This window comes from Scyliorhinus torazame, chromosome 19 (genome assembly GCF_047496885.1).
Source record: "Scyliorhinus torazame isolate Kashiwa2021f chromosome 19, sScyTor2.1, whole genome shotgun sequence".
NCBI classification, from domain to species: Eukaryota; Metazoa; Chordata; class Chondrichthyes; order Carcharhiniformes; family Scyliorhinidae; genus Scyliorhinus; species Scyliorhinus torazame.
The window spans coordinates 103,645,923-103,659,085 of NC_092725.1; the positions used below are offsets into that span (position 1 = coordinate 103,645,923).

A 13,163-nucleotide genomic window follows, 5' to 3' on the forward strand; every position below is an offset into this window, starting at 1 on the left:
GGTAACTTAGTGTGGCCAATCCACCTAACCTGCACATCTTTGGGTTGCGGGGGTGAAACCCACACAGACATGGGGGGAACGTGCAAACTCCATATGGACAGTGACTCAGGGCCAGGATTAGAACCTGCGTCCTCAGCACCATAGGCAGCAATGGTGCTGCCCGATAATCCTGGGGCGGGATTCTCCGACCCCCCCTCCTGTCAGGCGGCATGGTGGCGCAGTGGTTAGCACTGCTGCATCACGGCACTGAGGACCCGAGTTCAATTCCAGCCCCTGTCACTGTCCGTGTGGAGTTTACACAATCTCCCCGAGTATGCTAAAGATGTGCATATGGGTGGATTGGTCATGCTAAATTGCCCCTTAATTGGGAAAAAAAAAGATAATGCTCCTGTCAAATGCCTTGGGTGTTCTTTTTCGCTCTATAAATGGAGCGTCACCATATAAATGAAAGTTGTTGTTGCATATTCCTATAGCTTATAGATAATGATGTTGTAAACCACTTTTGTGAACAAGGTTACACAAGAGGAGCAGTACACACTGCAGGAAAAAAGGACTGTTTGTTAATTGTGCTAATTTGAGATATTCAACTAATGTGGTTTATTCCAGTCAGTTATACTTCCCTTTACTCCGAGACATCAACCCCTCATGAAGTAGACTGTAGAAGTTCCTGTGGCTCCATGATTATATATATAAAATGTACAGTTGCAGTTCCTTCTGCGGTACAAGACCACAGAGTAAACCGAAAATACTTTATATATCTTTAGTGAAATGTGCATTAAGACAAGTCTCCATGCTTGTTTCAGGTAATCTACAGCATGATCGGTGACTGATGCTGCAGTCTTGGGTTCAGTTATTATGTGGTCCTCTCCAATAATGTGGATCTTTGCACAGGTATCACGCGCTACATTTCAACGCGTATACTTAGCCATCCCTGCACCTAGATTCCTGTTTCAGTGAAGCTAGGTAATTGAATTATTAATAATGAAAAGATATATATGTGCATCCAGGGATCCTAACTTCAATCAGGATATTAATCTTCTGTGGATCAAAATACTCATGGAAACCCTCGACCCATGCCTTTGTAACACCTAGACTTGACTATTCCAATGTTCTCTTGGTGAATCCTCACCTTGCACCCTTCATAAACTTCAACTCATCCAAAATACTGCTGCCCATATTCCGACTTATTCTGCATCCCGTTCCCCTATTACTGCTCAGCTCACAGACTTATAGGGATTCCCAGTTGTGCAACACCTTTGGTTTTAAAATTCATGGAATCATCGAATTCCGACAGTACAGATGGAGGCCATTCGGCCCATCGGGTCTGCACTGACCCTCCAGCCTACCTAGGCCCACTCTCCCACCCTATCCCTGTAACACCGTAACTCTTTGGGCACCAAGGGCAATTTAGCATGGCCAATCCATCTAACCTGCACATCTTTGGATACTAAGAGGTAATTTATCATGACCAATCCACCTAACCCGCACATCTTTGGTTGTGGGAGGAAACTGGAGCACCCAGAGGAAACCCACGTAGTCACAAGGCGAACATGCAAACTCCACATAGTCACCCAAGGTTGAAATTGAACCACAGTCCCTGTTGCTGTGAGGCAGTTGTCACCGTCCCACCACTATTTCTCCTCCTTGTTGTCAAATCCCTCCAAGGGCTTGCTTTTCCCAATCTCTATAATCTCCTCTCGCCTCACAGCCCTCCGACATCTCTGCGCTCCTCCAGTCTCTGACCTTTTGAGCATCCCACTGCATCTCCCTCTCCATCCCACTTGCAAGCTTTGAACACTGTCTGCTGAGTTTGACTACCCAAGTACCACAGACAGAGAAGTTTTATAGAGAACTCAACCCAGCACTGCTGTCTCCAGTAGAACAGATAAATTGTCTGTCTACATTTTTAAACTGCCTCAATGCCAAAAGCAGCAGGACCATTGAGTGGAAGCAGCAGGGATCACCAAGTTCAGCCTGACGCTCGTCAAGTCACCAACCTTCAAGAGCCACATACCCCTTTACTATTACTGGAGTCTAAATTATTTATTCTATCTTCCCCACTTTAAAATCGTTCTGTGTGCCAAGTTCAAGAGTATGTGCATGTCAATGTTGACACTTAGAAAAATAATTTTTATTTAGACTGGGTTAAGTATAATAAATACGATCATCTTTTCTTTCTAAAAACTCAAAGAAAACCTGTCTGATGTCTTTTATGGTCACAGCCTGTAAACAGATGAACATCATTGAATTGGCAAATATATCCTGGATGGGATTCTCCGACCCGCCAGCTCCGTTTTACGGCACACCACTCCCCCGCCAGCAGCGGGATTCTCCATTCCCACAGCCGGCCATTGGGGTTTCCCATTGAGGGCCACCCCACGCTGGTCGAGAAACGCGCAGGTGTGGGTGCACTGTAGCCGCCGAGGGAGAATCACGCTGCCTATTTTTATTTTAAAACTTGTTGCGGTCAAACAAGACAAGGGAATCTTTAAACTGTCCTCACCTGATTGTAATAATATCATGTGATAGTCATGTTTCACTCTAATGCTGATATATTGAGCTACAGTCACAGTGCTCACCGGAGGAGACAGGATGGACAGTCTGGATGCAAGAGTTTTGTTTCCTTTGGCATATAGGGCGGGATTCTCCACTCCCGCACCGAAGTGCCCACACCGTCGTGAACGCCGTCGAGGTTCACGACGGCGCGAAACGGCCCCTATCCCGACCGATTCAGGCCCCGACAATGGGCTAGGATCGGGGCCGCGTCATCTACATGCGCCAGGCCTTGTCGCCGCGTAAAGGCGGCGCCGCATAGATGACGCGGCCGGCGCCGCATAACTGGCGACACCCGCGCATGCGCGGGTTAGCCGGCGCCAACCCGCGCATGCGTGGTTGCCGTCCTCTCTGAGTCCGCCCCGCAAGAAGATGGCGGACGGATCTTGCGGGACCGCGGAAGGAAGGAGGTCCTCTTTCAGAGAGGACGGCCCGACGATCGGTGGGCACCGATCGCGGGCCATGCCACATTTGAGGTACCCCCGGTGCAGGATCCCCCCCCCCCCCCGCAGGCCACCCCCCACAGCGTTGCCGCACTGTTCCCGACGGCAGCGACCAGGTGTGGACGGCGCCGGGGGGAACGCGCCGTTTTGGCCTGTCCGCTCGGCCCATCCGGGCCTGAGAATAGCGGGGGTGCCGGAGAATCGCCATTTTGGGTGTCTCCGGCGATTCTCCGGCCTGCGGCCCGTGGAACTCGACGGGGTCGTTCCGCCACTTGGGAGAATCATGGGAGGGCGTTGGACCGGCGTCCCGGGAAATTTTGGCGGCCCAGGCGATTCTCCCAACCGGCGCGGGAGTGGAGAATCTCGCCCAGAGAGTCTCGAACAAGGGATAACAGTCTCAGAATCCGGGGCTAGACCAATTAGGACTGAGATAGGAGAAATTCCTTCATTCAGGTGGTTGTGGACCTGTGGAATTCTCTACCACAGGAGGCTGTGGAGGCCAAGCCACTGAGTGCATTTAAGAAATAGCTTTCTAGACTCTAAAGGTGTCAAGGGGTACGGAGAGAGTGTGGGAGTACTGAGTTGAGATAGATGATTAGCCATGATCATATTGAATGGCAGAGCAGCATGGAAGGGCCGAATGGCCTTCCCCTGCTTCTATCTTCTCTGCTTCCCTGTTTCTATGAAATATTGTATGAGTAAGAACATCTAAGTCTTAATTCTCTGTCCACTGTGCTCTCCCTCAAACTAGTCTTTTGTGCCTCTGTGACAGATTTAACCTGTCATCGGAAGGATGGTGCACACTGCAGTGCAGGACTCCCTCAGAACTGAGAAAACCTCCAGGGATTGACGATTCCTCTCCATGACACTGCTTCAAGCAGCCTGGGAGATAAATCACTGGAGCATTTAAACAAGTTGTGCATTTTCTTCCATCTTTTTCGAGCACCTGACACAAAACTAGATGGAAGGGTGAGTTGTGAGGAGGATGTAAAGAAGCTTCAAGGGGATTTGGAGAGGATAAGGGTGTGGGCTGAAATTAGGCCGATTGAATCAAATGCGGAGAAATGTGAGGCTATTGATATTGCAATGAAAAACAAATAAATGTCTGAAATGGGAAGAGGCTGCGTAATGTTGAACTTCAAAGGGACTTGGGTGCCCATATTCATGAGTCGCTCAAAGCCAACATGCAGGTCAAACAGGCAATTAAGGTGGAAAATTATATGTGGACCTTTATTACAAGACGATTTGAGTATAGTCTTACTGCAATTATGAGGAGGTCTTACTCCAATTATATAGAGCACTGTTTTTCAAACTTTTTTCCCCAGGACCCACTTTTGCCAACTGGCCAAAATTTGGAACCTATGCCGGCCAACCTTTAGGATCCAAACCATGTTCGTTTACCTTTAATGTGACAGGTGAGCCTGCTTGGTTCTCATGATCTCACTCTCATCAAGTTTCATGTCTTGGACCTTGTCTACCCAGTTTCCTTCCATTTCCTTCCTTTCTTGTCCAACCTTCCATTGAATTTCCGACTTCTTGTCCCTACCTCTTCCAGTATCTATTACTGCCACTGAGCCAACTTCTGCCAACTCAGCCTGAACATTTTTTGCCTTGTATTTAATCCACACTTGCTCTTAATTGCGGTTTTCGATTGTAAACATTTAAAAAAAAACTTTATTCAAAGCATTTTCAGATATACAAACAGAATCAGAAGAACAGCCGAAAGGGCGGCACCTGGCACAGTGGTTAGCACTGCTGCCTAATGCGCTGAGGACCCGGGTTCGAATCCCGGCCCTGGGTCACTTTCTGTGTGGAGTTTGAACATTCTCCCTGTGTCTGAGTGGGTTTCACCCCCACAAACCAAAGATGTGTATGTGAGGTGGATTAGCCACGCTAAATTGCCTTTAATTGGAAAAAATAGAATTGGGTACGTTAAATTAAAAAAAAAGAACAGCCAAACAATTCAATAAACAAGCAACACCCACTCCCCCCTTTTCCCCGATCCCAACCCCTCCTCACAGCCCGCCTACCCCCTCATCACCCCTCCCCCCTCACCTCTCAAACCTCCGTAAAGTAATCAATAAACGGCTCCCACCTCCAGGTGAATCCATCTGCCGACCCCCTCAAGGCCAACTTAACCTTCTCCAGCTTCAGCAATTCCGTCAGATCACTGATCCACACCCCCGCTTACAGCAGCTCCGGCTCCCGCCACAGGAGCAAAATCTGTCTCCGGGCTATCAGGGAGGCAAAGGCCAAAACAATGGCTTCCGACACTCCCTGGACTCCCGGGTCGTCTGACACCCTAAATAGTGCCACCTCTGGACACGGGACCGCCTCCACACCCAGCACCTCAGACATCAGGGGCTGGATTCTCCGTTTTCGGGACTATGTCCCCACCTCGTCGTGAAAACTGTGGTCTTTTATGCCAGAAAAACTGCTGCCAAAAAGCCACAGATTCACAGTCTTGCAGGGGACTAGCAGGCAGCTGTCGTGGAGCCGATACAGCCACCCGCACTTCTGGATCAGAGGCAGGAAATGCGCACGACGACGGCCTCCAGCGGCCGCGCTGTGCTCCATGGCGGAATCAGCCCGCGGCCGCCCACACAAAAGTCCCGAATGAGGCCCCCTCTCCTCTCCGATTGACCCGCCCCTGACTGTGGCGGCCGCGGACTGAGTCTGCAGCCACCTCGTGAGATGCCCGAATGGCATGCCCACATTAGAAATATGCCGGCAGGAATTTGGCCGGTCGGGGATGGAAAATAGCAGGGCGGGCCTCAGGCAAGGGCCTCAGGTGGTGGATACTCGGCGCGACGTACTACACGAGTACGGCGTTTTTGGGTGGCGGAGAATAGCGGAACCTGCGCCAGGCCCAATTTCATGCGGAAAACCGAACGCGATTTCGGCGTCAGGGTGCGGAGAATCCATCTGAGAACCCCTGCCAGAACCCTCTCAATCTTGGACACGACCAGAACATTTACTCATCAAAGCTATCTCATAATTTTGATTACCTCGAGCAATTCTTCTCTCAAAAGTCTTTAGCAAGTTATAATTGGCATAGAAATTATATAAATGGTCAGATGATATGAGGCACTAATTTAAAGAAAGTAGGGGATATTTCCTGGACAAAATTTATCCCAGGATTATGTCCATGGAAAAATGAAGGAACAGGAGATAATGTCCAAATCATTGTGCGACTTGGGAGAATAAATGGGAGGTGACTCTTGTCATTCTTGGTGGGAGAGGGCATGGTTGAAGGAGAGACTGTCATAGTTTGCCGATATTACAGATTTGAAAGGCACTTCATTGATTGTGAACAGCAACAAGAGTAACTTAAATTTATGTCATTACTGTAATGTCAAAATATGGCCCAATGTGCTTACAGGAACTTTGAAATGCAAAGTTAGACACCCGGCCAGATGAGGAGCTATTGGGGAAGATGGTCAAAAAACCTGAGTCAGAAGGATAAGTTTTAAAGAGTGTCCTAAAGGAGGGATGACAAACAAAGAGACGGAGAGACTTGGGAAGTGAATTCCAGCGCTTAGGGCCTTAGGCAACTGGAGGTATGGCATCCAATGGTGGATCAATTAATATCAGGAATGCTCAAGAGCCAAAATTGGGTGAGTGCAGAAATCTTGAGCTGTAGTATAGTCAGAGGAGATTAGATTAGGGAGGGCCACCGCCATATAGGAGTTTTGAAAGCCAGGATAAAATGCACCTAAAATGCCAACTCAGAAGCCTTCTCGACTTAACATTGAATTCAACAACTTCACACCGTGAACGATATCCTCCATTTAATTTTTTTTACTGTCCCTGCCCCCCCCCCCCCACCCCAATAATAGTCTATTTCGTGTTCTCATGTGTTGCTTTCAGAACCCTTGTTCTGCTATTAACTCATTCTGCTGTTTTGCTCACAGGGAGCACTGACCTTTATGCGGTTATAACACCTACTTTAGTCTTTAATATTGTCATTACCACTCCCTTTATCTTTTGTCCATGTCATCTTTGTTATTTAATCTCTCCTGACTTCCACCCTATTTCCCTGAGCTTCTATTTTGCTCCACCTAATCCACCTTTTGTCCGCAGCATAAACTCCACCTCATTTCTACCTCTTCAGGGTCTGAAGAAGAATCACCTGAAATCGGAACATTCAACTCTGTTTCTCTCTCACAGATGCGGCCAGACCTGCTGAGGTTTTCCAGCCTTTTCTGTTTTAATTTCAGATTTCTAGCATATGAGTATTTTATTACGTGTGAAAGAATTTGTGGGTGGCGAGGACGTAAAAGACACTATATAAATGCAAATTCTTCCTCTCTGTTACAGGTCAGCCATCACAAAAATGCCGATGATTGGCTGTGTTATGATAAATATAAGTGCTTTGATTTTCTGCTCTCACCTATGAACGTCCCTTCCAAATTTGCGTTTGCGCCTGGATCAAGTTGCATCGACCTAACTGGAGAGTAAACCATCACTTAGCAAATCAAATTAATTGACACAAACATCGGGCCTTGGGACATCTGGGAAATGTCTTTTTGGTTACTTCTGGAAGAGGAATAACTTCCTTGTTCCCACAGAAACCAGGGACAAATTGAAGGCATCCATCTCCACCACAGTTGCCCATGATGACGTCCTGTTTTTTATGATCCTCAATGGAAAAAATACTGGGAATTTTTTATTAGATTCAAAATAACATGTGCAATTTGGTTTTCCTCTTTAGTCTGGCTAGAGACAAAGAAATATCAGAACCAAGAACCTTGGAAGGAAAAAAAGAGTCATGGTTTCCTGGTCCACAACAAAGGAAGAAAGGAACAAGCGTTAAAAATCATGTCTTCAGGAAATCCCAAAGTGCTTTACAACCAATGAATTATTTTTAAGTGGAGCCACTGTTTTGCAGACAAATGACCCAGATCCCACAAACAGCATTGAGATAAATACCCAATTCATCTAACACTGGTTGATGGATACACACCTTCTCCACTTTCTGGAAATAATAATCTTTCAGATCCACCTGAATAGGCAGACAGAGCTGTGGTTCAATGCCTCATCTGAAAGATGGCGTCTCTGACAATACAGCATTCCCTCAGTACTGCACACAAGCATTAACAGTGGCACTCAGGGAAGTGCCTGAAGGAAAATTGGAGCACGCTCCAGGGTGAGGCTGGCTGGCTTCAACATTCGTTAGGCCCCTAATTTAATTTGATAACCTGATTGGAATGCCTACCCAGGAGGCCCAAAGATAGAAATGTATGGGGATGCTTTTGAGCATGCGTTCACCCTGAACAAACGAGGGCATCGTTTGTGGGGGTGGGCCGGGGGTTTGTTGTGCCTGTGCTTTCATTTGGGGGGTGCCCCTGTGGCTGTCGGGGAGAGTAGTATTGTTTTCAGCGCAGATCACGGTGCTCTAATCTCTGTGGAGCCGGCGTTGCCAGCTCTATCTGGCCCCACCCCGCCAGTGTGATGGCTAAAACCACACCGCCAAATATTCTGTACACAGAGTGCCAGAGAATCCGGAGAGAAAACTCAGCTGTGTAGCTGGAGAGCTACACGTCGGTTTTCTCGGCCCAGCCAGCACGCTGTACACGGATGGCAAGGTTCCACCCTATGAGTCTGGCAGTGGTCTTAATATCTGTTCCGAATGCTTGCAGGATGGCCTCATGCAAAATTGATACATTTTGTACAATGTACATCAATTTCTACCTCCATGTACCAATGGCTGCTCCTGGAAAGCGCACATGGAAAATATTGGATGAAGACAGGGTTGGAGTCAGCTGTGAATCTCCTGTGATGGATTGACTGTCACTAGCCGCTGAGGTTCATACAGAAAGGGTGTAAATGCCTGGTCCATCCCCTACCTGGCAGCGGTAAGCTTGACAGACGGGGAATCTTAATTTGTCATGGGGCCAAGAATCAGTTTCCCGACATTGGGATGAACTTTAGCAATTTGTTCTTATGACTTTAAAGATGGGTTGAAGGCCGATCAGGCTTCCCGGCGAAAAATGTCAGGGAACCCGTTTGCAAGCGTCAGTGTGTCATGCATGATCATTCAATGAACCTCCTGCCAGAATTAAGCTCCCCCTACAAATTAAGAAGATGTCACTGAGAAATTACAACGTTCATTTTCACGAGTGCACATAAGTGGCGGCTTGGTGAGGCTGACGTCAACCAAGATTAACAGTGAGTTGCTGCTGCATTATCCTCTTTGGGGAGTGTGTCTAAATGCTAGTCTCTGCTTCAGACTGGGTTGCGTGGACTATGACCAAGGAATGGAGGAAGGGCTGGGCAGTGGCTGGGAAAAACTGGAAGGGATTGTGCAGACTGTCCAGGTGCTCTTTAAACATGGCGCCCGCACCTTTGACCCAATTCGGCGATGGTAATCCCAGCCTGCTCCCTACCTTGAAAATTGGCAAGCTCCTCACGGATGCATATGTGATGAGCTGAACAGCACAAGGCCGCATGTGGCTAGCCAGCCCTGTCCACTCCCCCACCCCACCCAGTAGAAATCACTCTCAATTCTGTGTCTCCCATTGAACCTTGGCTTCAGAACCAGAAGATTCCGGCTAACGAGTGCTGGCTTTCAAGGAGAGCTGGGTGATTCCTGTGCAACTGTACTATTCACAGTTACCAACTAATAAAACTTTCTCTTTAATATTTAACCATTCAAACAACGCCTGCATTAAACTTCATTTCGGATTTGAAAATACAGTCTAAGAAATTGCTAGTGTAGGTAGTACGGTGGCACAGTGGTAGCACTGCAGTCTCACGGCGCCGAGGTCCCAGGTCCGAATCCCGGCTCTGGGTCACTGTCCGTGTGGAGTTTGCACATTCTCCCCGTGTTTGCATAGGTTTCGCCCCCACAACCCAAAGATGTGCAGGGTAGGTGGATTGGCCACGCTAAATTGCCCCTTAATTGGAAAAATTGAATTGGGTACTCTAAATTTTTTTTTTTTTTAAAACAGCTAGTGTTCAGTCGCACTCTTATTGCTGAGTCAGAAGGTCACGGGTTCAATTCCCACTCCAGAGAGCTGAGTACAAAACCTTGCCTGATAATTCGGTGTAATACTGAGGGAGTGCTGCACTGCCTTTCAGATGAGGCGTTAAATTGTCCTCCCTCTCAGGTGGTGTTAAAGGTCTCTTGGCACTGTTTTGAAGTGAAGGGGAGTTATCCCTGGTGCGCTTGCCAATAATTACCCCTTAACTAACATCACACATAATCTGATTTATTGCTGTTTGTGGGAGATGTCTGTGTGCGAATGAGTTTCAGTGTTCTCCAGATTCCAACAGTGACTTCACTTCAGAAAGTGCTTAATCGACTGCAAAATGCTGCGGAACTCCTAAAATCTTAAAAGATGCTTCGCAAATGCAACTTTTTTTAACAGATATTAGCTTATCAACTTGTAAATGATTGGATTTCCACCTCAGAACCATTTGCACTTATGCTTTGTTTTGCAAAGAATCCTGGAGGAGAATGTAGTTTAAAATCAGTTCTAAAATTGCAGGCTTATAATTAGAGTGCAGAAGGAGGCCATTCAGCCCATCATGCTTACTATCGAATCTGTCTCTTCTACCCTTTCAGGCAGCGCATGCCAGACAACAACTTGCTGACTAATTAATAATCTGCTTCTCGTCCACTGCCAGTTACCTCACGTCTGCGCCATCCTGCCATCGGAAACAATGGCTCTGATAAGGTGGTAGCAGGAGTTAAGTGCCATTTGATCCCCAAATTGGATTGGCCACATTAAAGTTGCCCCTTAATTGGGAAAAAAAAGAATTGGGCACTTTAAAATATGAAAACGTTGTGAATCAAATTGATGAGGCATTGGAGAGAGTGCCAAAAACCTCCAAAAAACCCACCCACCCAATCCTTCAAGTACCACGGGCGCAATTCTCCCATCGGGAGACTAAGTCCTGACGCCGGAGTGAAAACCGGAGTAATAGACTCTGGCATCGGAGGCGGCTCCCAGCCCCCTATTCTCCCGCCCCCGGGGGGCTAGGAGCAACACCGCGTCATTTACGCGCGCCGGGCCTTGGCGCCGTGTAAAAGCGGCGCAGTGTAAATGATGCGACTGGCGCTGCGTAAATGATGTCACCCACGCATGCGCGGTTGCCGTCCTCCCCGCGGCCGCCCCACAAGATGTCGGGTGGATCTTGTGGGGCGGCGGAGGAAAGGAGGTCCTCCTTCAGAGAGGCCGGCCCGCCGATCGGTGGGCACCGATCGCGGGCCAGACCCCTTTTGAAGCCCCCCCACCCCCCGGTGCAGGAACCCCCCTCCGCCCCCCCACAGGCCGCCCACCCAAGCATTCACGCGCTGTTCCCACCGGCAGCGACCAGGTGTGGACGGCGCCGGAGGGAACCTGTCGTGTTGGGCAGGCCGCTCGGCCCATCCGGGCCGGAGAATCGCCGCTCGCCCGTTGCCAACGGCAAGTGCCGATTCTCCCAGCGGCCAGCCGTGATTCTTGCCGCGCCAGTTTGGGGGGAGGGGGAATCGCTTGCGGGCATCGGGGTGGCGTGGCAGGAGTCGTGTGGCGCCCGGGCGATTCTCCCACCCGGCGTGGGGGGGGGGGGGGGGGGGGGGTGGGGGGGGCGGGGGGGGGGGGGGAGAATTCCGCCCCACTTGTCCCGCATGTGACAGTGTTTGCAGATTGCACATTGGACTCATCAGCTATCTCAGAACCCATTGATCCAGAGGGACCGCTGAAGGAGGAGAGCAATATAGTTCAGTGCAAGCTAACAAGCAGGAAATGGGGAGCACCACAAAGGGGCACGCTGATCTCTCAGCGGACGGAATGAGACTGCCTGTATTACATGGAGTCTCTGAACATTTCTCCGAGTGTGTATAAAACATTGCTTTAGAATGTGTAATATTTATTTAGAAACATGAAGATGTGTCAGGAACATTCGTAGGTTTCCGCAAGTCCAGCAAGAAAGCACTGAGCTTCAAAGACATTTTTTTGCCAGGGCTCAAAGGATAACTTGTGTTTGTCTATGATTTAACACCTCAGCACTAAATCTATCACTAGCCTGAAAGCAAAAGGGAATTAGTATCACACTTCCCTTTCTGATGCAATCTCCAAAAATACTCACAAGCCTCTCTCATAATGAATATTTTCTATTTTGATTGAGTTGCTGCCTCAAGAATTCCTGTTACGAGGACATTAAAAATAAATTGCCTCACATAAAGTGACTTCCAATTGTAATATCCTTTATGCTGAAGAGACGTAAAATATAATAAATGCCACTGTGCTATTGGAAGATGTCTTAACATCTCTGCAGCATTGATAATAAATTCAATGCAGATATTCACTGTTTGTCAATATAAACATAGGAGAAGGCCATTCAGTCCATTGAGGCTGCTCCTCCATTCAATACAATCATAATTTTAAAAAAAATTTTAGAGTACCCAATTCATTTTTTCCAATTAAGGGGCAATTTAGCATGTTCAATCCACCTACCCTGCACATCTTTGGGTTGTGGGGGCGAAACCCACGCAGACATGGGGAGAATGTGCAAACTCCACACGGACAGTGACCCAGAGCCGGGATCGAACCTGGGACCTCGGCGCCATGAGACTGCAGTGCTACCACTGCGCCACCGTGCTGCCCTCAATACAATCATAATTGATCATCTACTTCAATGCTTTTTTCCCCCCACACTATCCCCATATCTCTTTATGCCATTTGCATTTTGAAATTTATCAATCTCTGCTTTAACCATTCTCAATGACTGAGCTTCCACAGCTCTCTGGGGTCGAGAATCCCAAAGATTCACAACCCTCTGAGTGAAAAAAACTTCTCTTCATCTCAGACCTAACTGGTTTATTTGGAAATTGGGTCCCCTGGTTCTAGCCTCCCCAACCAGAGGAAATATCTTAACTGCATCTACCACGTCTACCCCTTTCAGGATATTGTAGGTTTCAATGTGATCACCTCTCGCTCATTGAAATGCTAGAGAATAAAGGCCCAGGTTCCCCAATTTCTCTTCATTGGACAGACCTGCCGTCCCCGGAAAAAGCCTGGTGAACCCTCATTGCACCTCCTCTTTTCAATAATATCCTGCCTAGGGTAAGGAGACCAAAACAGCACACAGTACTTCAGGTACGGCCCAGCTGAAGCAAGACTTTGATATTCCTGTACTCAAATCCCCTTGCTATAAAGGCATACCATTAGCCTTCCT

At 48.1% G+C, this 13,163-nt stretch overlaps 1 long non-coding RNA gene across 1 annotated transcript; it reads left to right on the forward strand.

Moving 5' to 3' along the window:
* The first annotated feature begins 3,793 nt into the window (after positions 1–3,793).
* On the forward strand, positions 3,794–9,622 carry LOC140395929 (uncharacterized). Its single transcript, XR_011936397.1, has 3 exons — positions 3,794–3,965; positions 4,322–4,411; positions 7,711–9,622. It is a non-coding gene; the product is annotated as an uncharacterized lncRNA (long non-coding RNA).
* The last annotated feature ends 3,541 nt before the right edge of the window (positions 9,623–13,163 follow it).